A 25,960-nucleotide genomic window follows, 5' to 3' on the forward strand; every position below is an offset into this window, starting at 1 on the left:
TTGGTAGGTGGCAGGTTTATTAAGCAAGGAAACTTACACAGGGGGCTTTTCTTGGGTCACCATGAGAGACAAATAGATCTTCATATCCCTCTGGCAACTCTTAAATGTAGATGCTGTAACTACCTTCACCCACATACACCATCCAGATGGTCCCAATGTCACATCACTATCTTGAGGCTATGACCTTGGAGCAGCCTCTGGGGGTGAGAAATCAAGCAGAATTCACATTCCAAGGACAGTGGAGGAGATGAGGATCCTCTGATTGTTGAAGTTCAGCTCTTGGGTCAACTGTGGTCATGTCCTCTGTGTGACTTTGCCCAACACGGAGTCCACAAATTCATTTCTTTTTGCAAGGCTCATCTTTCATCTATTCCAAAGAATTTTTAATACAATTTCTTTAAAAAGGTATTTATTTTCCTCCAATTATTTATTCAATTGTAAGCTCTAGTTTTTCTCAGACCCCCACAAGTTATATGTATAAAATGAGTTCACCCTGCCATTATCTACCCCATTCCCTGGATTGCGAAAATTTCATTCCTCTACTAGTTTCTTTTCCCCACATAATTTTTTGAAACCCCAAAGGGATACTTATATTTTCCGCAAATCTGTCTTGGTGCTTGCTTGGTTTTTAATTCTCCAAGATATTCTAGCAATAGTTCTAGAAATATAAAAGTTACCTAAGAGTTTCATTATCAACTCTTCCAGGCAACTCTGTTTCTGCTTACTGATAGTTTTTTTTTTTTTTTTGTTTAAGATTTTATGTATTTATTCATGTGAGAGAGAGAGAGAGAGAGAGAGAAAGGCAGAGACACAGGCAGAGGGAGAAGCAGGCCCCGTGCAGGGAACCCAACATGGGACTCAATCCCGGGTCTCCAGGATCACGCCCTGGACTGAAGGTGGCGCTAAACCGCTGAGCCACCTGGGCTGCCCGGTTTTGTTTTTTAATTTACTGATTGACTTAAAGAAAAAAAAAAAAAAAAAAAAAAAAAAAAAACGACGAAAGGAGCAATCTGAAACCTGCTCTCAGAATGACCAACATCAGAGTTTATAGAGCTCACTCCTGATCTGGCCTGAACACCACACCACTATGCTTCAAATCTCTCATCTTTCAGTTCAGGAGATATCATTTATTCTTTCCACCAAGAAAATGCTTTCCATTATTTCGCAGAGCAGTGAAGTTTTTCTAAAGACTTTTCTGTAGAAAAATATACAAATTTTCTGTATATTTTGCCTTACTTAAGATGAAGCAGAAAACTCCTTATGTCTTCAGAGTTAGAGTAGTCCTAACCATCAAATATTTAGAAATATTAGTGCACAGTCTCAGAATGCTATGACATGTTAATAATTAGTAAGAATCTACTGGTTAGACCCTGGAATTATTATGGACTCAAATTCCTAGTATTAAAGATTCTGAATTCCATTCCTGTTCTTTAGGTGTTCACACATTAGTTAGAAAGACAGACATGAGCATAGATGCAGGGCAGGGCAGCACGTCATTTCTGGAACAGAGGCATAGACCAGACAGTTGGTGCTCAGAGGAAACAAGAAACATTCTTGGGGTCTCCGGAATAAAGTATACCCCCAAAGTCTGTTCCTGTTGAAAGATGAAGGATCACTTAGCCAAGAAGAACAAGGTGTCTCAAACTAGGGGAATATCTTATGTAAAATTACAAAGAATATGTTATGTGTAATTGGACACAATGATAATTTGATGTAATATCGAATATATGGAAAATGTGGCAGGAAGTGAGGCTGCAGGGTCAAATCAGGGTAAAAAAGTGAAAGCTCTTCTACATTATGCTCTAAATTCGACCACAGTCTTCTTAGGGTCAAATATTACATTCTTGGTTTTCTTCCCCCCTGTAATCAATTATAGTTAATGAGAATGGACCATAAAGTTTTTATTACTTACATTGACCATAGATACGGAAGGAAAGACCATCTTGGAACTGTAAGAAATTATATCTATTATTTTTATTAATTTTATTTTATGAAATATTATAAAATATTTAAGACATTTGTAGGAAGATAAAAATAATATAATATAAAAAATACAAGAAATACGCTATGACAAACATATATAATTTAAACCACTGCTTTAATCCTCCTTGTTAGTATTTTCTTTACTCTTCACCCAAAAGTAATACAGAATTTCACTGACTTAAAATTTGAATTAACCTGAATTTGGTATTTTTTCTTCAGGTATGTATAAACTCTCCCTCATATGTTCACACAAACACATACATATGTGTAGATGAATGCATGCATGTATACACATGGACAAATATAATTGTGTGCATATTTGCATGTTTTTTAATGTATTAGCTATGTATATATTCTTCTGCAATTTACTTCTTGATTTTCCTCAATATTTTGCATGATTCGTTAATTCAGATGAATACATGTAACATTGTTAATCATTTTCATGATTGAATAGTACTCTATGGTGGATTATTACATGCTATATATTCATTCTTCTGTTAGAAATTTCGGTTGCTTCCAATTATTTGCTGTAGTTAGCAATGCTGCTGTGAATATTCTTACAGATATATTTTTGCCCATGTGCGTATATTTTGTTACATTCTATCAAAACTTATGTATTACATGAAATAAGGTATTTTTTAAATATCAAGTATGCTATATTACTAAAATGGAAGACCAATATTTTTCTTAAAATTGTATAGATATATATTCCCATGACCTCGAACCTCAAAACAAAAGACTTAACAAATTGCACAATGGTCTTCAAAGCTTGTCAGAGGTTATAATAAAACTTAGAGCTTTACTTCATTGGGTAAAACAAGGTACACATCCATTCTTCAAGTGTGCCTGAAGATTTACCTTTATATCGAGGTTACCTTTATTTCTAAGATCCTTACTTACAATATTCCTTATCAATTTTTTTCCTGTTCTATATTTAATGAAGTCTAAAGACACTTAAGTGTTTATTATTCCAGGAGTGGTTGTTTCATATAATGCAGTCTCACAACTCACATCAAAAATCAGTCTAGTGGGTTATAATTTACACATTTTAGGATCTATAAAAACTGAGAGGATCCAGTTATCATGCTCTTAATTGTTAATATATTTTTATAATATCTTCTAGGTATAACTAACCTTTAGCTATTACAATGACCATACAAAATACCTCCCTTGAAGAATAACAACTCAAAGCTGATTTTTTTTTCTATGTAATTTTATGAGAACAGGTGAAATATCACAGGGATCTTCTTCAAATATCTACCATAGGAGATAATTTGACACATGCCACATTTTGGGAAGCATTAATCTTTTCTTTTATATCCCAGAGGGAAAATAGCTAATGAAAATATTGTGACTAACCTTATCCAAAATGCTCTAGTTTGATTTTCATGCACCCACAGCTAAACCATAGATAGTGAAGTATTAAATGTAGAATTAACTAAACCAATTTAACCAAATATTTATTGAGTTACTTCTTTGTGCCATATTCTATTCTAGGAACCCTATACAGGGAATAATACAATGATGTCTGGCCACATGGAGCTTACATTCTAGACTATTGCCTTTTACAGCTCTATATAGGTCTTAGATAATATCCTAGCATTCTGCCTTAGGTAATATTATATAGTTTTAAAGAATACCTTTCTTAGCATAAATAACAGCTTTTTTGAGGGCAAATTCTTTTCAGAAATGTTTCTAAAAATTTTGTCTTCTACCAGTGCATTGAAAAATATGATAATGGCTGATAAAAAGGAAAAATGCTGACAATATGTAAAACAATAGATGACTTAAAAACTATAGACAACATAACATATTCAAGTACACAAAATTTTTTAAAAATTCCAAAACCATATACAATATATAAATCAGAGAGAATGTATGTGCCACAGAACTTTGTTATATGATGGCATAGTTGCTGTGGAAAACGGTTGACAGTTCCTCAGAAAATTAAACATATAATGTCATTATGATTCAGCACTTTTAGGTATATACTCAAGAGAATTGAAAACAGGGATCCAAGCAGATATTTGCACACCTGTGTTTGTAGGAACATAATTCACAATAGTCAAAATGTGAAAGGAAACCAAATATTAATCGAAGGATGAATGGGTAAACTAAATGGTGTACATACATAATGGAGTATCACAAGTGTTAAAATAGGAATGAAATTCTAATACTTCAACATGGATGAACCTTGCAGACATCAGGCTAAGTGAAATAAACCAGACATACAAGAACATACCTTACACGATCATATTACATGATCACATTACATGTAATATTACACATTACATATTACACACTTAGAATTGTCAAATTCACAGAGTCAGAAAATAGAATGGTAGTTGCCCAAGGCTGGAAAGGAAGGAAGGTGGGGAGCAATTGTTTGTAGGATATAGTTTTTCAGTTTAGGAAATTGTTAGTGGTGGTGATTGCACACCATTGTGACATACTCCATGTCACTGAACTGATCACTTAAAAATAAAAATAAAGTGAAGGGAAAGCAAGAAACTACTGACAGAGTTTTTATAAAAGGAGAGAAGTGAAAATGGCAATGGGAATCCAAAGGAAGTAGTAGTTTGGTTTTAATATGAAAAAAGCCAGTGTGTTTTTGAAATATCCAGAGTACAGATAGTGAAGAGAAAGAAAACCGGCAGTAACTAGGGGAGCAGAGTTTGGTTGGGAGAGGGGCAGGAACTCTAAACTGTATCATTTTACGAAGCATGAAAAGGTCATAAACCCATAAAGAAAACAAGGTAGCAATAAGTAACTGATAAGAGAGTCAAGATAGTGGACCTCCAAGGGTGAAAGAGTAGTGTGGTCAGAAGTGACACATAAGGAGCTTCCGGGGTAATTGTCCTGCTTCTTGATCTCAATGATAGTGTGCTTTCTATAAAGGATTGAATGTGTGCTTTATAATTATTCGCTAAATCTCTTATTTAGGTATATGTGTTCTATTCCCTAATATCAAAAGTAAAACAAAAACAAAAACAAAGGAGGACTAATATCCCTAATGGATATAGAGTACTTAACAGATTACTAAGGAAAAGATAGACAGTCTTGTTTATTTTAATAGGCAAATTATGCAAATAGCTAATTGGTAAAAGAAGAAATACAACCAGTCACTAAACATCCAATGTGATGTTCAACCTCATTAATCATTTCAAAAACTAACTGGAACTTAAAATTTAAAAAAATAAAATGGAAGAAAAACATTTTATGGGGTTGGCTTAAATTTTTAAAAAGATGGATACTTTCCCAGGCTGGTGAAAATGTTGGCAGTGAGACATTTTCTTTAAATGGTTGGTGGAGACTCTGTTCAGATTACATATGGGTAAAATAAGTGATCAAGCAATTGTACTTACAGGAATCTGTTCTGCAGTAATTAGACAATTATCTCACAAATTTACAGGGTTTTTCACCACAGAATTTTTGTGTAACAAAACAAACAGCAACGGAAAGGAAACCACCAAAATAGCAAAAATTAGGAAACTGGTTAAGTAAATTATGGTATGTTCATGTCATGGAACATACTGACTAGAAAATAGGTCCATGAAATATATATATATATATATATATATATATATATATATTTTAAATTCAAATATACTGTTTCCCTAATGCTTTTTATATTGCTTTAATTTTCTTCTAAAATTAAACATAAGAATCCAAACTTCCTTCTCATTTTTTTTTAAGCCTGCAGTTAAGTTTAATGCCCAAGACAAAGAAGATCCCACTAAATTACGTAGCTATGTTTAAGTGGCTGAGAGGATTGCAGACCTAATTCTATTAAGGAAATAAATAAATAGAATAAATAATCTATTTCCAAACATTTGTCTTGATTTCTCTCTAGAAGAGGCTAACTTTACTCGTTGTCTGGGTGCTGATGACAAATAAAAATTATTAAATGACACAATAAAGAATGACCAAATAAAGTATTACAATCAGAAATGACAGGCAATTTACCTCAGAGAGTATTGTGAGGATAAAATTTTTTTATGCGCTATGCCTTGAGTGCTTCCTTGAGTTATAAAAAAATAATTACATTTTAGAGACTGGATTTTTAAACCACCCGCTGATTATTTATCTGAGGATAATGCCATTTTCAAAATTTCTTTAAAGCTTGCATATATTCATGATTAAATCACCCATTCTGATGATCAACTTAGCAAAATATGAAACTGATATAATTACTAAATCAAATTAACTGTTCTGATGGTTGCTCTCATCTGCTGGCTTTCCTTGCAGGTTATTGGAGTGTTACTTAGCCTCAGATATGTAATGTGGCCTGATTTTATGAATGCAACTTAAAGTATTTCCAAACATATTTGAAAAACAGTAGAACTAGCAAAATGTGGTTCAGTGGGAAATGTGATGTGTGGTGACTTAGTAATGTATAAATTTGGATAGGCTGAATTTCATTGTCCAGAATTTACTGTACATTTCAAATTAAGGTGGACCATAAAAGGGATTCTTGTGAGAGATTTCGAGAGAAGGGAAGAAGCAAACATTTTGTATCTGACACATTTGTCATTCATCTGTTGACTCATCTTCTTGACAGTGGCTGGGCCAATTACCACTCAATGTTGCCCCTCAGTTTCTGTGATACCTTTGTCAGGTGGGTGCACTTACCTCAGCGATAAAGTGTCTCAGCTTCAGCGGGATACCAGACCACCAGAGTCAGAGGCAGCCATACTGAAATGGTTTCAATCTGTCCCAGTGGGCCTCACAACATTTTTGTGGTTCCCACTTTTTTCTTGTCCTCTCCAACTTTATATCCATCTTGCCTTTCCATCCATTGCCTTGGAGAACTCAAGCTTCATCTTCAGGCACCAAGGCAACAGCTTTGCAGAGACTACTCAACCAGCTCCCATGACTTTGTGAGTCCAAGTCCCTCTAACAAATAACAAATCTGTAGATGGAAGATAATAGATATATAGATTGATCAATATCCTAATTGTTCTCACTTCTCTGAATGAACCTTAACTCATACACTATGATATGGACTTAAATACTTTAACTTTGATTTTCAATTTTTCATCAGAAAAAATGAGTTTATTTAATGAGTTATTATGAAAATTTAATTTTAAACTAGGCAAGAATAATTAATACCTGTCTTATTAGGTACTAAATGAATGCTGAGTAGCTTTGAAGGTGTGTTGAAGAAAAGAGATATTCAAGAATAATAATGAAGTGAAAAATAAAACACGATGTCATTTTGCTCTGTTCCAAAAATATCTTCTCTATTGACAGGGAAGAATGGCATGATTCCATTTCTGCCTGCAATTCTCACTCTTCCTCTCACTATATTAAAGACAAAGGCATTGTGTCTAGAAGTTTGATGTCAGTTTTATTCAGTGGCTGATCCTGTAACCCTATCCCATCAGTACAGATTAGTTTATCACATTAGGTAGTTAATAATTTGCAATATCAGAATGCTGACACTAAGAGTGTAGCAGACATGGCATACATTTCAGTGGACCTGGAGCACACAGGTAACAAACCCCAGATGGTAGAGGTCGAGCTGCAGGCTGCAGGCCAGAAAGAACAGGCTCCTGGTGATGGCACCATTAGAGGGGTACATAGGAACAGAGATCCTGAGGGCTGGGGATGGGAGTCACAACAGCGAGCAATTCTCAGAATATCCAATGGCAATTTGAAAGTATTTTTTTAGCAAGATTATTAAAACCCAAAAGTCCAGAACATAAAAATAAACGTTTAAAGTTTGAGGGCATAATATACCATTAATAATTTAAAAAATATTATATTTATATCTTTATGCTTATCAAGTTTATAGTCTGTGTTTTTAATCATGCATATAATAGTATAATCTAACTAAAATTTGGCATACAAATGTATTATAAATAACATTTATAAATCAATATTTATATAATTAATTGTATGTTCCATACATATATATATATATATTTTTTTTACTACAAGTTTCAGATATATACTGGTTTTGAGTTCTTGATGAGACCTCTTATTTTCCTTTGATGATTTCTGTAGTGTCTCCAAGACATTGCACAGTAGTATATAAATGGATATGCAGTAAACATTGCTAATTAATAAATATATAAAATGAATAATTTTATATTACTATTATTAAATGCCTCCATATTATTAAAAGAGTTTAATGTTGCAGCAACTAGTGTTAGTAAAATACTAGATAAGACACTGGAATGACTTCAGGAGAGCAAGGGTTTTTTTTTGTTTGTTTTTTTGCACCCCCCCCACCTCCGTTTTGTTCACTAATATATCCTAAATGCCTAGAACCGAGCCTGGTATGTTGGGTATATTGTAGGTGACAGAGTCATTTGTTGAATGTTACTGTGTCAGTCAAAGTTTGCAACATATTGTATTTTGACAATCAAACCACTTTTTTTCTATTTTCTTTCTATTTTCTCTATTCAACTCCAGTTATATCTTGATAAAGTGAAAGAAAAAAAAAACAAGTAGCGACACTGAATTTAAGACCATTGATTTGGCACACAGGGCAGTTTCTTCCCATCACTAAATTTGAGAGTGATAGAAAACATTTTCAGAAAGCTAATAAGTATCCAGTTCCAAGTATAAAGTGAAGTTTTGATGGAATAAGAACTCTAGGCAATAATATTGGGCAGGAGAAATATCTCAAAATAGCTGGCACCAAGGATAAAGAGATGGGAAGCATAAGAGAAAAAAGGGATGCATAGAAGATAAGAGTCAAATAATCTTGATTTTTTTTTCATAGAAATGTGGAAGAGGAAGAGAAAATGTCTGTAAAGTAATGATCTCAGAAAATAATAGCAAAACATTAACATGATTAAATAGCTAGATATGTAATACATTTCCAAAAAAAAAATGATAGAGCAAATTCAGAAACTACAACTGTTAGAGAAAAATAAAGCAGTTCTCCTCCAAAGGAAAAAGACTCACTGACCACAGACTTCATAGTAACTCTGGTAGAAGGAAGATAAAGGACCAGCATCTTCAAAGTGCTGAACCAAGAATTCTCAACCCAGTCAAAGATCATTCAAGAGTGAGAGGGAAAAAAATTTCAGACATAGAAGGACCCAAGAAATTTACCTCACTAAGAACTTTTCTCAAACAAAACAAAACAAGACAAAAAAAAAAAAAAAGCTAAGACAAAGAAATTAGTAACCCATTTTCATCAAATAGGTACTGACTGCAAAAATCACATTTTAAAATGACAATATTCAATTTGACTCCAGATGATTTAAACATGGCAGATGAGAAGAAGCCCGAAAGGTAGAGAGAAAGAAAATCTAAATTAAATGCTCTACGATTTTTGGGCAACTCTAAGTTTAAAAATATTGGCTAATGTTTTATGTGAAACCACTAGAATACAAATAGAATGCATAATTCTCAAAGTGGTAGAACTGGTAGAAGAAAATAAGAAACTTAAGAATAATGTAAGCTTATATAATCTTACATTTTATAGGAAAAAATCCTCCATTTAATTCTTTGACCAATATCTCTCCATTAGCATGTTGTGTTCATAAAGACACGTATTTATACATTGGATAGCCTGCAGAAGCCAATCTTCCCTGGCCCTCTCTGATGAGGGAAACCAGATCTGATAGCCTCATCCATAGTCATATAATGAAAACAATCCATAAAAGAGCAATAGGAAGATCAGGACTTAATACTTAATTAATTAATACTTTGTATTAATTAATACAAATGACTTCAAAATATATTCATATAATTACTGATTATATGATAGGGGCATTTTAACTTAAAACATATTATTTCCACATAAAACATATTATTTCCACAAACCCCGTCTCTCAAATTCTCTCAAATCAGACTTCAGTTGTTACAATTCATTGACCCACTCTACTGAAGCATTTCTGTCTGTTTTTTAGTATATATGAATGAAAACTCAAAAGTAAACATTTAAGATTTGCAATAATATGAAAAGAAGGTAGGAAAGGCATTTTTAAAAAATGAGACAAGTTGGCAAATTGAACTCCAATAAAAAAAATAAATTAAAACAAATAAATAAAAAATTAGAAAAATGAGACACATACATTAGGATTTTTCTCAATACTTCTCAGAACACTAGATTTAGATCTAGAGTATAACAATCCTACTCAATGTAATACTTTCAATATTAACTGAAATGCTTATGCAAAATGTTTGCAGCCTTGAGCAAAATAATATAAGAGGTACCATTTTAAATGCCTCAGGAAAAGATGATTTTAGGCATTTTAAATGTTATGTTAAAACCATTTATATATTTCTAAATGTGTTTCTAGTTGGGCATTTTTCCAAATACATTAATTTGGCCTTTCTCAATGTCAAGAAATGAAGGGAAGATTAGTCTAAATAAGAGATTGTAGCATTAGAGTCAGTGTTTCAAATGCAGATGTAAAGTTTATTTGAGTCTAGTAATAATGACAGAAAAGATCTTAATGAGCTATTTAAAATGGGATATGGGTAATATGAAATATTCAGAATGTGATCAACGGGATCAACGGGAAATGCTGACATAAGCAAAATCATTTATATTTAGAATAAGATGGGGCAGAGACTTTATTTTTTTGTTATCTGTTTTATTTATCTGCTTTTGTTTTCTGCTTTTAAAAAAAACTGCTCTATTTATTTTTGTGATCTGTGGGATGCCTATTTTTCTGGTTATCTTTTTTAATTGTTTGTTGTAATAAGGGCTAAAATATTAATAATAAGAGCTACTTTTTTGAGCATTTCCCAGGGGCCAAATCATAGGATTTGACTTTTATTTGCTCATTTAGAGTTTTACCATTGTCTTGATTTGTTGTAAGAGGAAGCGGTGCATTCTACTACCTCCTTACATCCTTGAGAACAGATACTACATTGGGCCGGAAGCATGGGTTTGGGAGTCCTCATGTACCACCCGAGGGAATGTGGATGCTCCACTGTCCCCAGCTTAGGCCTCTGCATTTGCTCCCAGACAAATGTCCCAGAGGATTCTCACAAGGCTACAAAGTGGGACCTGTATGAAAGGATGCTCATTGCAACATTATTTGAAGTGTCAGGTTTTAGAAGTGACTATGGTCCCACTACTAGAAATCTGTGGGTAAAAGGTGGTAGGATTTCACAATTGAGTGCAAAGTTAGAAGTATAGGTGATAAAAACAGACAAATATTCATAGTTCTTAAATACATAATGCTAAGTGGAAAAGGCACAAAATGCCTACTGAAAGAGAATGCTAACAATAATAACAATAATGACCACAAAGAGTATAAAATAAACACATTAGAAGAGTTTTCTGATTAGAAAAGTAAATGGGTGGAAGAATGGGGAAAGAGAGGATGAATACTTAATTTAAATGTTAATTAAGGGCAGCCTGGGTGGCTCAGTGATTTAGCGCTGCCTTCAGCCCAGGGTGTGATCCTGGGGACCTGGGATTGAGTCCCATCAGGCTCCCGGCATGGAGCCTGCTTCTCCCTCTGCCTGTCTGTGTTTTTGCCTCTCTCTCTCTCTCTCTCTCTCTCTGTCTCTTGTGAATAAATAAATAAAATCTTTTAAAAAATAAATAATAAATTTTAATTAAAAAAAAAAGACAATGAAGGAATTTGCATGAATCAAGGAAGATAGAATGCCATACATGAAAAAAATGCATTAACCCAGTGCTTTGTAGCTGAGTTCTGACATGGAAAAAGGTCTATAAATACAAATAAAAATATTCTATTGCAAAATTATTGAAGAATATTGTCTTCTGTCCAGATAAAAAGTATAATACCCAGAATTGGCTTGGAACCAAGGTAATCCGAAGTAATAATCGGTTTTAGTGCAAGTTAAATTTATGCAACCATTTTTAGAGTAGATTTTTATGAATGCACATTTTGTTTAGTCTAGCAATTCATCTTCAAGGATTTTGTAATAAACAAATGATTGGAAAAGTAGCCAAAGATATATGTGCATGACTGTTTACTGAAATAGTCATAGAAAGGACATTGATTACTTTCATATTGTGTATTAAAAATTGTAAACAAATAAGATAGATGAGGTTCAAATGATAAATTTATACATTATGTGAAAGAAGGCAATGCCCAGCAACTTAAATATGTTGCAAAAATTGATAATTACATCACAAATTTTAGATAAGCATTCCACTTTTGTTCTTTAGAATAGACTAGCATTATGAAAATTATTGCTTAATTGAGGCTAAATACATTGTTTGTGGTATGCCTAATTTCCATCCCCAGATCCATAGCATTTTTTGCATCTCCTCTGTAATTATGAAACTAAAAAGTATAAAAACTCAATAAATTAATAAATGGTTATTTTATGAATGCATGCCTACATAGAATATGAACATATGCACTTGAAAATGTGAAAAAAATGATGCTTTCCTCTAGTGGAATTATGTTTTGTTTTATTTTTGCTTTTCTGGATTCTCTATTTTTTTTCTACAAAGAACATGACTAATCTGTATAATGTAACAGAACATGCTAATTTTGATTTTGTCTGACTATATGGGGGTTTATTTGCAGATAAGAAGTGGGGACAAAGCACAAAGACACAATTTACCAAATTCATCATGAAGCCTCTGAATTTAGCCTGCAAAGTTTATAATTTAGAGGCTTATATATGTGCCATTTTATAGGCACCACTATTTATTAAACAAATTCTTTCCAATGGTGGTCAAATCTCAATCTTTCTAAGGGTAGAGACAAATGGACAGCTGTCTTTTCTTCTGAGTAACAGACAAGTCAAATAAAATTGACGGCATGTGTCATCAGTTAATCAATCAAGGAATAAGAGTCTATTGATTGAGAAAATCCAAAGTCTCTTTTCCCCTTCTTCTATATTGTTTTTCTCTAAGTTGTAGATGAAATGGATTGAGAGAATCATTTGATTTGTCAAATTATAAAGATGTAGTTAAGTCGGTGGTCGTGGCTACAGCAAAGGTAAAAAGTCTGCATCTAGGCATATGAAAGCTTAGGGATATTATTCAGTAAGTATAATAGTATGTCTTTGTCTAAATAAGCCTTTTCTTTCTTTTAGAATGCAGATTTGGCTTTTTCAGACATCTTACTATGAAATATTACAAACACATAGAACAGTTTACAGAATTTTACTGTGAAAGTCATAATCCCACTGTTTAAATTCTATAAATCACATTATGCTTTTTACTTGTCTGAATATTGAGTAATCTCCATCAATCCTTCTTATTTGTAGTACACTTTGAGGCTGCAGACATTATTATATTTCCAACCAAACCTATTTCAATATGCATATTATTACCTAAAATTCATTTGTTTGCAATTTTTCCTTTTGAGTTAAAATCTCTTATTTCAAAAATTGATTTCCCCCCAAATAATTGTCTCTTTGAAATTTGAGGATTACAGTAGCTAAATTTTTACCTTAAACATATCTAAGCTAATGTTCCTAGAGGATTATTTAGAGACACTCCCAATAGCAGATTCATTTTTGTCTTGTAATCCAAGTGGGAAAATTTAAAAAAGAAGTCAGCAGAAGGAACCACCCGCGTTATCCCATTAATAAGTCTGGAAACCTAGCTATATTTGTGCTTGTCTTCTCTATTCCTCGTTAGAAGTTCACTTACTAGCATTTTGCAAGATGTGTCTGTTTTGCAGAATTTGATTTATTAAATTTGTGAAGAATAAGGCTATTTCATGAAATACCAAGAAATTTAAGAAGAGAGGAGACAATAAAACTGTTTTTATGCTCAGAATCCTCAATATGCTAGGGGAAGATTATAAAACATAAAAATCCAAGATGAAAATTTGTGTTACCCAAATATATTATTTGCTAGATTGTGTGTACTTATATGTAACACACAACAGTTTGCATGAACTTCCAAAGTACAAAAAAATAATTATCTGATAAGTTATGCAGGATCATATTTTACTGGTCCATACACTTTTCGAAAGTTTTCATTGACAAAGTCAATGAAGGTTGAATGGATACAACCAAAAATAATGATAGTGTGGAAACTCTGATGGTCAGAATGGTGCCTACGTGTGTTATTTTTAAAAATATTTTTTTCTTAAATTTCTTTTTTTTTTTATTCCACAGATAAGAAAGATCATACAGTATTTATCTTTTACTTTGTTATCTATTTCACTTAGCACAATGGCCTGGAGGTCCATCCATGTTATCACAAATAACAAGATATTATTCTTCTTTGTGGCTGAATAGTTCATCGTGTGTATGCGTGTGTTAATGTATGTGTATTTTATATCAATATTTAGTTTCTTTATTTCCTAATTTATGGACACTTAGATTATTTCCATATGCTGGCTATTATAAACAGTGCTGATACAAACATAGTTGTGCAGATATATTTTGAGTTAGTATTTTCATTTGTTTTGGATAAATACCCAGAAGTGAATTGCTGGATCACATAGTAGTTTTATTTTAAATTTTTTGAGGAAGCTCCATGCTGGTTTCCATAGTGGCTGCAACAAATTACATTCCTACCAACAATGCACCAGAGTTCACTTTTCTCCACATTCTTGCCAACACTTGTTATTTCCTGTCTTTTCAATATTAGCCATTCTACAGGGTGTAGGTGATATCACACTGAGGTTTTGATTTCCATGCCCCAGATTAATGTTGGAGAGAAACTTTTCATGTACCTGTTGGCTCTTTGAAAAACGTTGATACAGATTCTCTACTCATTTTTTAATCAAGTTGTTCAAGTTTTGCTTTGAAGTTGTATGGGTTCTTTACATATTTTGCATGTTAGCCCCTTGTCATATATATGATTTTCAAATATTATTTCTCATTCAGTAGGCTGCCTTTTCATTTTGCTGATGGTTTCCTTTGCTGTGCAGATTTCCAGTTTGATGTAGTCACACTTATTTTTGCTTTTGCTATTTTTGCTTTTGGTGTCAGATTTAAGTATCATCAAGACCTATGTGAGGGAGCTTACTGCTTATATTCTCTACCAAGAGTTTTATGATTTCAGGTCCTACATTCAAGTGTTTAATCCATTTTGAACTACTGTGTGTGTGTGTGTGTGTATGTGTATGGTGTAAAATAGTGGTCTAGTTTCATTCTTAATATGTGGCTATCCAGTTTTCCATAAACTATTCGTTGAAGATTGTCCTTTCTCCATTGTATATTCTCAGCTCCCTTGTTGCAAATTAATTGATCATATATGTGGAGGTTTGTTTCTAGGCTCTTTATTCTGTTCTATTGGTCTATGTGTCTGCTTTCATGCCAATACCATACTGTTTTAATTACTACAGCTTTGTAATATAGTTTGAAATCAGGAAGCACAGTGCCTCATCTTTGTTCTTCTTTCTCAAGAGTACTTTGGCTATTAGGAACCTATTATGGTCCCATACAAATTTAGGATTACTCATTCTATTTCTGTAAAAACTGCTACTGGAACTTTGATAAGGATTGCATTGAATCTTCAGATTCCTTTGGGTAGTATGGACATTTTAACAGTAGCAATTCTTCCAGTCCGCAAACATAAAGTATCTTTCCATTTATTTGTGTTTCTTTAAATTTATTTAATTAAAGTCTTATAGTTTTCAGTATACAGGTCTTTCATCTCTTTGGTTAAATTTATTATTAGGTATTCTATTCTTTTTGATGCAACTGTAAGTGGGCTTGTTCTTAATTTCTCTTTTATTAATTTTAATTTAATTTATTTTTTCTTAATTTCTCTTTGTGAAAGTTTATTACTAGTGTATAAAAACACAACGGATTTTTCTGTATCAATTTTGTATCCTATAACTTTACTAAATTTGTTTATTAGTTCTAAAAGTTTTTTCATGGAGTTTTTAGGATCTACTGTATATATTATCATGTCCTCCGCAAATAATGAGAGTTTTAATTCTTCCTTTCCAATTTGGATGCTTTTATTTTATTTTTTTTTCTGATTGCTGTGATTAGGACTTCCAATACTATGGTGAATAAAATTGGTGATAGTAGGCATCCTTGTCTTGTTCCTGGTTCTAGAGGATAGGCTTTCAATTCTTACCATTGAATATGATGTTAGCTGTGATTTTGCCATAAATGGGCTTTGTAATGTTGAGGTGCATTCCTTCCATCACATTTTTGAGAATCTTATCATAAATGGTGATGAATTTTGTCAAATGCTTTTCTTGTATTTATTGAAATGGTCATATGAAATGTATCCTTCATCTTTTATCCTTTATCTTTTAGTTTCTATTTCATTTATTTCCTTCCTTCTACTGACTTTGGATTTTATTTATTCTTCTCCTGGTTTGTTGGGGTATAAATTTACATTGCTTGAGACTTCTTGGTTCTTAAAGTAGGTATTCATCACTATAAACTTCTTTCTTAGATCTGCTTTTTGCTACATCCTACAAATTTTATTATGTTACATTTCCCTTTTTGTTTTCTCAATGTTTGTTTTTGATATCTCCCTTGACCCACTGGTTATTCAGTAGCATGTTGTTTAATCTCCATATATTTGTGAATTTTCCAGCTTTATTTGTATAATTACCTTCTAGTTTCACAACATCATTGTCAGAAAAGATGTTTGATATGATTTCAATTCTCTTAAGTTTATTAAGACTTATTTTGTGACCTAACATGATCTATCCTTGAAAAATGTCCACATGCACTTGAAAAGATGTGTATTTCACAGCTTTTGGATGGAATGTTCTGTATATCCATATAAGTTCATCTGGTTTAACATTCATTTAAGGCGAACTGTTCCTTACTGATTTCTCATCTGCATGATCTATTCATTCATGTAAGTGGAGAATTAAGGCTTTCTACTATTGTTGTTATTATTGTCTATTTCTCCCTTTAAGTCTGTTAATATCTGCTTTATATATTTAGGTGTTCCTATATTGGGTTCATAAATATTTATAAATATTATATTCTCCTTTTGGATTGACCCTTTATAATCATTTAATGTCCATCTTTTTGTCTTATTATGGTCTTTAAAGTCTATTTTGTCTGATATAAGTACAGCTACTCCAGCTTTCTTATGGTTTGTATTTGCATGGAATACCTTCTTGTACTCCCTGCACTTTTAGTCTGTCTATTGCCTTACATCTAAAGTGAGTACCTTAAAGACAGAATATAGCGGGGTCTTTTTTTTTTTTTTTTTTTTTTTTTAAATTACATTTAGCCACTCTATGTCTTTCAGTTGTAAAATTTAGGCCTTTTTCACTTTAAGCAATTTTTGCCATTTAAAAATTTTTTTTGGACATTTTGTAGTTCTCTGTTTCTTTCTTATTTGAAATTCCCTGGGATTTCTGGATTAGGATGTTTGTTTCCTTTTCCAGCCTAAGGTAAGTTTTCAGCTATTATTTTTTCAAATAAGATTTTTGCTCCTTTCTCTCTCTCTCTTTCTCTCTCTCTTTCTGGGATCCTTATAATGTTAATATTAGTCTGCTTGATTTTGTCCCAGAAGATGCTTGGGATATGTTCACATTTTTTCCCTGCTCTGATTGGGTGAGTTCCATGTCCCTAGTTTTGTGTTGACTGATCTTTCCTTCTTCATGTAGTCTAGTGCTGAATCCCTCCAGTGTTATCTTCTAGTCCAGGTATTGGATTCTTCAACCCTGTGACTTTTACTTGTACTTCTATAAGGAAGCATCATATGCCATTTAGATTGAGGGCTTGCCAAAATTACCACAGAAAATAAGTGTTTTGGCTCTGACAGAGATTTTTCCATTCCTCACAGTATCAAATGAATTCCTGATTATTTTCTTGAAGTAAGGAATTCAAAATATAACTAGACTGTAAGCACATCACAGACCAGAATGTTGCAGATTTTTTTTACCCAATTGAAAAATATGTATGTTTTTATAAGAATTAATTTCCTTTACACATAAGGAACAATATAATTCTGAATATAATATGGTTGATTAATAAAAAAGTTCATGCTGCCATCCATTGATTTTTGCTATAGTCTATGAAAAGGAACCTAAAGAAGAAAAGTTCAAAAATGAGAGAGAATTACTCCAAACTATCTTACCCACCATAAAGGTCAAATTGCTTAGACAAACTTCCTTAGAGCTGAAGAGCAGAGTAGATTAGCTAACAAGCCTTATAGCTTTCTATGAAGTTTTTTCAGATTAAAAAAAAATATGAAGAATAAAAGTTACTTCTTATTTTCAAAGGCCACTCCTTGCAAATGTTATAGTAATCTTTTTACTTATAATTTTTTGAGACATTCTTTCATGCAATCCTCCCCTTTTCTTACTTCATTAAACTCTTCCACTCTACTAGATTTTTCTTAACATTTAATCAGTGTGTTCTTCTATATCCCATCATAACTCCTATTATCCTTAAGTTACACTCTGATTTTTCCATTCAGTCTAACAGCCAAATCTCACAGAAAACCATATGTGCCTTTTTCTCTATTTGCTCATCTTGTATTAATTTTCATTTCAATTTTCCCTGTAACATTTCTATTAAATTACACTTATTACATTCCCATGATTGTTGTCAAACATCAGAGATTCTTTTCTACCTTCATACTACCCTACTTCTTACTTAGCTCTTCACTCCTTCTCAAATCCCTATATCCTCTTGAATTCCATGACATCCATGATCTTCATGCCAGGGATAGATGATATCAAAAGATAAAATTAGACAAAGACCAAGAGAGTACACAGAAGAGGGTAAAGACTGATAATTAAGGAGTCCCAGTCATAGTCATAGATGCAAAGGGGAAACGTGAAGTTGATTTAGTATTTATTTTGTCTCCCTTTTAGCTTGTTATATATAACCAAAAATAAGAAAATGGAATCTTTTATTACATTTTAAATTATGTTTTATATATAACTTTCCCCAATTTACTTATTCGTTGACTCAGTAAAAATTTTTGCAAGACACTGTCCCATTGCATTTACTGGACAAAATTAAAGTTTAATATATATAGATATGCCTCAGAATTACAACAAAATGTTATATGATTTTCTTATTTTTAGCATTGTAATGTTATAAAATATCTGAAACATATTAATCCTAAAGAGCAAAAAAGTCTAATTTTTCTTTTAAATCACAGAGACTATTTCTAACCCATATTTAGTATATTCTAGTTGTATTAACAGCTTGTAGTATAATAGGAAGTTGCTATAGCAACATATCTTAATCCTTTAAGAATCACTTCTACAATTTAATGCTGGTTTTGTACAGATAGACAAATGACTATTTTTGATTCACATTATTACTAAAATTAATAGTGTATCAATCAGGAATACAAAGTTTTTCCAGAAGTATAAAATGAAACCAGTAATATTTAGCTTTATTCGTCCTTAATATCTTTCCACATCGCATCTATTTAAAATGAGATTTTCACATCATGTATCCCATACCTGCATTGAAATTCGCCATCTGGTAGGGTCAGCATCATTAAAGAAATGATAAACCAGACTGGTTTATCACTTGGTGATATATTTGACACAGTATTTTTTAAAGATTTCTTTATTTATTCCATCAAGTGGTGGTCTAATATTCTTTAAATTTACAGAGTGCTTTGTTTTTTATTTTTTGTTTGTTGTTTTTACACAGCTATAATGTGTCTCTTGCCCATAATTTGTTAAATCCGTTAAAAAATTCATTGAGAAAGGCATAACTATGGACAAATAAATATGCCGAAAATTGGAATATGTGACTGCCTTATTGAACATTTTCAATTAATATTTTATTTAATATACAACACTAGTATATTTTATAATAGATTTCAAAACTATAGCAACATAGAAAAAATCCACTTAAAATTCTAGCTTTCGAAGATTATCACAGTTAACATTTGGGTATAGATCCATATGAAATTAGGTTTACATTGCACCTACACTATAGCAACCTGCTGTTTTCTCTTAAAAGAAAATCATAAACATGTCTCTATAGCTTTAACTGTTATATTCTAGACTGACATGTATTATTTCCATAGCATTTGATTCCAAGGATGTACAGTCTTTTCTTTTTAACCATTTTCTTTTATGATCCATTTAAGTTGTTTCCAATAGCTTTCTTTTTGACACAATATCCTACCACCATATTTACACATTAGTCTTCATTTACTTTTCTATTCACTTAAAGGATTGGTGTGTCAAACTACAAGCACATTCTTTTATTAATTATATTTAACACAGTTTTTTTTTTTTTTAAGATTTCTTTATTTATTTTAGAAAGAGAGCATGAGTGGGGCCAGAGGTCAAGAGAAAGGAAGAGAAATCCTCAAGCAAACTCCCTGCTGAGCATGGAGCTCGACTTGGAGTTTGATCTCAGGTCCTAGAGATCACGACCTGAGCACAAATCAGGTGTCGGACAACTAACTGACTGAGCTACCCAGGTACCTTTACTTGATGCAGTTTTAATTAAATGTTAATATATATATAGGCTTTAGAGTTAAACCTATTGAATTGAAATTGGATTTGACACTTAACAGCTCTATAACCTAAAAAGAGTTATTTAATCATTTTATGTCTCCACTTTCTCATCTGTAAGATGGGAATAAGTACATTATCTATCAGAATGATTTTCAAATAATTAAATCAGTCAATACATGAAAAGAACTTATATCAATATCTGGCAAAAGATAAACACTCCAAAATGTTCATAATTATTAGTATTTGCTAAATGAGCCGCCATAATTAATGCACTGATTTATACTTGAAAAGATAATGTATACATAATCCTATGTTTGTACAACATGATCAATACTATGTATTGTTACTGCTGTACACTTTTATATTTAATAGTCAATTAGTACTGGATTTTTGAACATCTGTGTTTTGTTGTTGTTGTTTGAAAGATTCTTTCTCTTTCTTTCTTTTTTTTAATTTAAGTAGACTCCACACCCAGCATGGAGCCCAATGTGGGGTTTCTCACAACCCTGAGATCAAGACACGAGCTGAAATCAAAAGTCAGTCGCTCAACAAACTGAGCCACCTAGATACTCCTGTTTTGAAAGTTTATATAATATCTCATAGTTACTTTATAAATTGGATGTCAAAGGAATAGTTAAATTATATTTGACTTCCCTCCATAGTACATGGCTAAATTTATAGTTCACTATAGTGACAATATTTTCATAGTAGACAATTTGAAAAAAAATATTTTTCATATTTGTCTAAAGTATAGTTACAAGATTGAAAACTTTAAGCAGTGAGAGGCAATTAATTGTATTTAGTTATTTTTTTGATAAGCTAAAGGCCAAAGAGTTTTAAAACTTATTTAAGTAAACATGGCCAATTAAAGTAGGAATTAGATAGAATAAACTTCTATAAACTTCCAAGACACTCCTTCTACTAAACTATAATAATTACATTGAAAAAAATCAACAAACATTTGCTTATCCTCTTAAGTAAGCAGTTTCACTATATCTGAAATGCTCTGTATAAGCCAGATGTCTGCAATGTAAGAAAATTATGTTGATATGAGGTTAGAAAAGTTCTAGAAATGGATAGTGACACGGGCAAGAGGATAGGCTCTGCATAAAAAATTTCAATAATAAGACCTTAAATCTAAAGATGATGGCAAGGAAAAATATAATTGATGTTTCCTGATTCTTGAAAGATACATGGAGAAAATAAACTCAATTATCAAATAGTCAGCTAATATAAACAGTGGAGCCCTCCCTTATGTCTTAACTATAGAATAAATATATACTACAGAGCATAGAAAATAACAAGCTCATGAAATTTATAGTACCAAAGGATTATAGACAGGTTGAAATTACAGAGTCACAAAAATAAATATACAAATGGGGAACAGATCCTTAATATACAATAATATGTTAAGGAAGTTTGATGTTTTCTGGACAGCAAAGTCTCCTAAAAAGACAGCTAGTTGCCATGTGTTATGGACTGAATAGTTGTGTCTTCCCAAAGTTCATATGTTGAAGCCTTAACACTCCAGTGTGATTGTATTTAAAGATAGGGTCCTTAGGAGATAATTTAGGTTATATGAGATTGTAAAAGTGGACCCCTAATCCAATAAGATTAATGTTCTCATACAAAGAGAAAAATTGACCAGAGCTCTCTCTCTGTGAACACATGCACAAAGGAAAAGGCCATGGGAAGACACAGCAAAAAGGCAGTTCTCCACAAGCCAGGATGAGAATTCTCACTGGAAACAAAATCAGCTTATTTTGGACTTCCCACCCTCCAGAACTGTGAGAAAATAGTTGTGCTGTTCTAGCCACGCCCAATCTATGGTATTTTGTTACAACACCCTGACCTGAAGGGTGTCATCACTGGTCCATGATAGCATGCGACCTTAATATTCCTATGCATCCCAACTGCTATAGATTGATATTTGCTTTTCCCAAAAATTCATATGTTGAAATCCTAACCCCCAAGCAGTTTGAAAGTTGGGCCTTTGGGAGGTAATTAGTTCCTAAAGTCAGAGCTTTCATAAGTGGGATTAGTACCCTTATAAAAGAGGCTCCAGAAAGTTATTCCGCTCCTTGCACACCAGCAATGTAGATTAAAGCCAAAACTTATAAATCTGAACTTTAAGAATAATAATGGCCATCCTGTAGAGACTCTAAACTGACATTGGAAAGATGACTATGAGGAATTTTCTGGTCCATTGCACTAATCATATCGTTGGCTTTCTGTAAATTATCTGAATAATTTTAGCTGGTTGTCACCCTTAACTGCAAATGGAGTTGAAAAACAGCAACCTTTGAAAGAGAAGTATGATAGGATTAAAATAATAAGAAAAAAAAGTGAAAAATCTTTCCCTAAGGAGAATTTATATATTAAAGTTTGCAAACCATTATTTATAAATTTAGAATTAGGAAGATATCTGCAAACTTTTCTATCTGTAATATTTGGTAAGTCTATGAACTTCTATAGATTTTTTCCCCCACAGATAGTCTTTTGTTTTCTCATCCAATTTCTTCCAGAATTATGAAGATAAAGACATATGGATATACTCATTAAAATAAATTAATTGAAAATACACTGATAAATCTGAGAGATAAAAGCACTTAAGGTGACCAGCTACCAGACCATATTTATAATTCAGGTCATTTGTATTTTTCAAATACTAATTTAATGTAATTATTTAACAATTTGATATAGGTGTGTAAAGGATACAATGATAATTTTTAAGAAATCTTTTAAGAACACATTGGGCATTATGGTAGTTAAAGTTAAATTACAGTAAGGAAATGGGAAGTGTTCTCTGTCAGTGTGCCTTCAGGGAGCAGAGGATTTTATGACTTGGTTTTTAATGACCCTCATGATTCCTGAGGGGAGTCATAATTTTTTAATCAGACACAGCTGCCATTTAATAAAAGCCAACTTTGCTAGACTAGGTCAGTGACAGTATGTTTAACGGCTTCCTTGATAGTTTTGTACACGTTTTCTCTTAAGCTTATCCACATTTCTGGACATTCTTATTTTTTAAAAAAAAAAACTAACCTCATCAAGCAAGGAGATAGATTCTACAGGTCAGAGCAAAGATTTTGGTGATAGATACTTTTAGACACTCAGCCTCAAAGCAAGTATGAAACTATCTTATTAACTTTGCCAGCCTTTAAAAAAATTTTTTTGAATCTTTAAAGATGTTGGGAAGCAAAATCAAATTTTTAATATGAGGGATCTGAAGCTGATATGTAAAATTTAGGAAAGTTCACTTAACAATTTTGTCAAGCTGTTTCTACCAGTGACACTATCTGTCCCTTTCTATGTTCAACCAGTGTTTATATAATAGTGTTCTAGATCTTACCTCAAATCTTATTGGCAATGATTTTCCTCTGAAATGTCATCGTTCTTCTTTCTCTCTTTTAATGATATACTTAAATTTTCCTGTGTGTCCCAGCATGGTGCTATCTTTAGGAAGGTATTTGCAAAAAAACTTTTAAGAAAAGATGATAAAATATCAGGTATATTATTATCATGTCATGACTTGGGCACTAAGTGATGAAATTTCCCTCTGTGGTAACACTGCTACTGATTGTTATTATTTTAGGTTCTGTTCTCCTTCTAGGAACAGAGAATTGCACTTACTCCTGCAAAGTTAGGAATGAAGACGTTATTTGTTTTGTTGTTAAAAGATGACCACGAGAAGAGTGTGTCAGTCCTAGGTTGGAGTATTTAATTGCTGTCGCAAAGCCTTCAAACTCTTTTCCTCCGTGGACAATCATAGATGCATACATCGAAAGGGCAGCATCCTAAGATGGTAAGGCCTCTGCTTGGATCTTAGGCCACTTTGATAAGAACTCTCTTGTGAATCTGCATTGTTACATGTAGCTTAACCAATAAACGTATTGTTTGTAAGTCACTGAAATTTGAGGTTGGTTGTTTCCTGGTCTGTCTTGGCTGACCCACATTCTAAATTTAATCTATTCCTAGTCTTCAAGCTAATTATGAGAATTATTCCACTTGCAAACTAGGCAACTAGAGATGGCTGTTCATGACTTTTGTATAGGTTCATTAAACTGGGCATTTCAGTCTTACCCACTATTTGAAAGTGTGTTTTCATTTTAGCTATTTTCTTTAGACTAGTGTGATAAATTATGAAAAACTGACATCATGAGCTAAGCTTAATACTCATCAAAATGATTCTTTCCATGTCATCTTAGATGGCAGTACTGATAATGAATGAAGCCTGAAAACTTAATCTAATTTTACTGAACTTACTGTTGAGAGAATTATATAACTCTAACCTTTCCACCCCTGTTCTTGTGTCCTATTTTACCACCTGCAGCACTATAAACGGAAGAATCTTGCCGGATGGGAGCCATCTGCAAAATAACTCATCTCTTCAAAGGGCGGCTGGATTCAAGTGCTATCATGTCTTCCAATGTGCAGTATATTTTAGTTATTGCTTTTAAATAATCTTTAGTTTTCTCTTTTGCACATTGGTGAAGACTTTAAATAGCAGATGTCAAAAATCACTTGATTCTTTTGCTTATTGAATTTCCAGAAATGCTCAGTATGAAGATATGCTTCTACAGTGTTTGTGTGAAATAATGTAATTCAATCATGCTTTCTCTATAGATAGCAATGGTCCACGTATGAGAAAAATTCAGAATGCATTATCCAAAAATTAGCTTCCATATATCTGATTATACTTAGCTCTTCTGGAATAAACAAAATTTGATGCCACTGATGCCTATGCCTTAATTCTTACTTTACCTGCTGTGCATGAAAAATAGACACTAGAAGGGGAGCACAAACAGCAGTAATGGTACAAAGATTTCTTATTTCAATATTTACCTTTTGTGGGCAGATCTGGGAATTTTCCTTTTCCTTTAATGAGAATTGAAGATAAGCTGGCTTCACTATGGCAATACAAATGTTAAAATTATCACGAATGCTATGCCATATGTCACTTAGATAATAGTAGAAATAGGTTGTTGATCAGTAGATACATTCTCATTAGAATCTCACCATTTTTAGCATAGAACAGACGAATTTTCTTTGGAACAGTTTGTTCTAAGGATGGTTTTCTTGGCTGTCATAGGAGGTTTTAGAGTTTCATGAATTGTCGCTATAGCATTCTATATGAATTGAATAAAATGTCTATTGTGTTTTCCAAGGTGAATGCTTCCTAACTTTCACAGATATTTCAGTATTTACTTAGTCTATATCACAAATTAATGCTAACAAAAAAGACATGACTTACTTCTTAAATACTTTCCACACACAACTTCACATTACTATCTTTTTATGGAGCGGGTAACCCCCAAATTCTCAGGTTGTAAATGGCTTGCTTTCTGGGGCACTGAGAAGAATGCTTGTTGGTGCTTCCTTACCTGGAGAGATAAGTCTATGATTATTTACAGGTGTACACTGACTATTTAACTTTAGAAGTAAGTTTGAAGTAAGGAATATAACCTAAGGAAAATAAAATGTCTTATACACATAGCTAGCTATGTGTTAACTCTAGCTAACTCATAGCTAACTCTAACTAGAGTCCCATGCAGAACTACAATATAAATAGAACCCTATTTACCTCTTTGTTTTTATTACTTAACATGTCATTGCTATATTTATTTAAAATTGTTGCTTTCTATATTCTCTATATTCTGTAAGATTAAATATTTGTGTTATTT

At 32.5% G+C, this 25,960-nt stretch overlaps 2 long non-coding RNA genes across 2 annotated transcripts; one reads left to right on the plus strand and one right to left on the minus strand.

The window, feature by feature from the left end:
• Positions 1 to 24,128, minus strand: LOC112658560 (uncharacterized). The gene is made up of 4 exons (XR_003135790.3): positions 23,629 to 24,128; positions 6,616 to 6,895; positions 1,913 to 1,949; positions 1 to 367 (listed from the first exon to the last, which is right to left on the minus strand). It is a non-coding gene; the product is annotated as an uncharacterized LOC112658560 (long non-coding RNA).
• LOC112658559 (uncharacterized) lies at positions 1,450 to 25,337 on the plus strand. The gene is made up of 4 exons (XR_003135789.3): positions 1,450 to 1,634; positions 20,076 to 20,239; positions 23,872 to 24,081; positions 24,610 to 25,337. It is a non-coding gene; the product is annotated as an uncharacterized LOC112658559 (long non-coding RNA).
• The last annotated feature ends 623 nt before the right edge of the window (positions 25,338 to 25,960 follow it).

Source organism: Canis lupus, chromosome 12 (genome assembly GCF_003254725.2).
Source record: "Canis lupus dingo isolate Sandy chromosome 12, ASM325472v2, whole genome shotgun sequence".
NCBI lineage: Eukaryota > Metazoa > Chordata > Mammalia > Carnivora > Canidae > Canis > Canis lupus.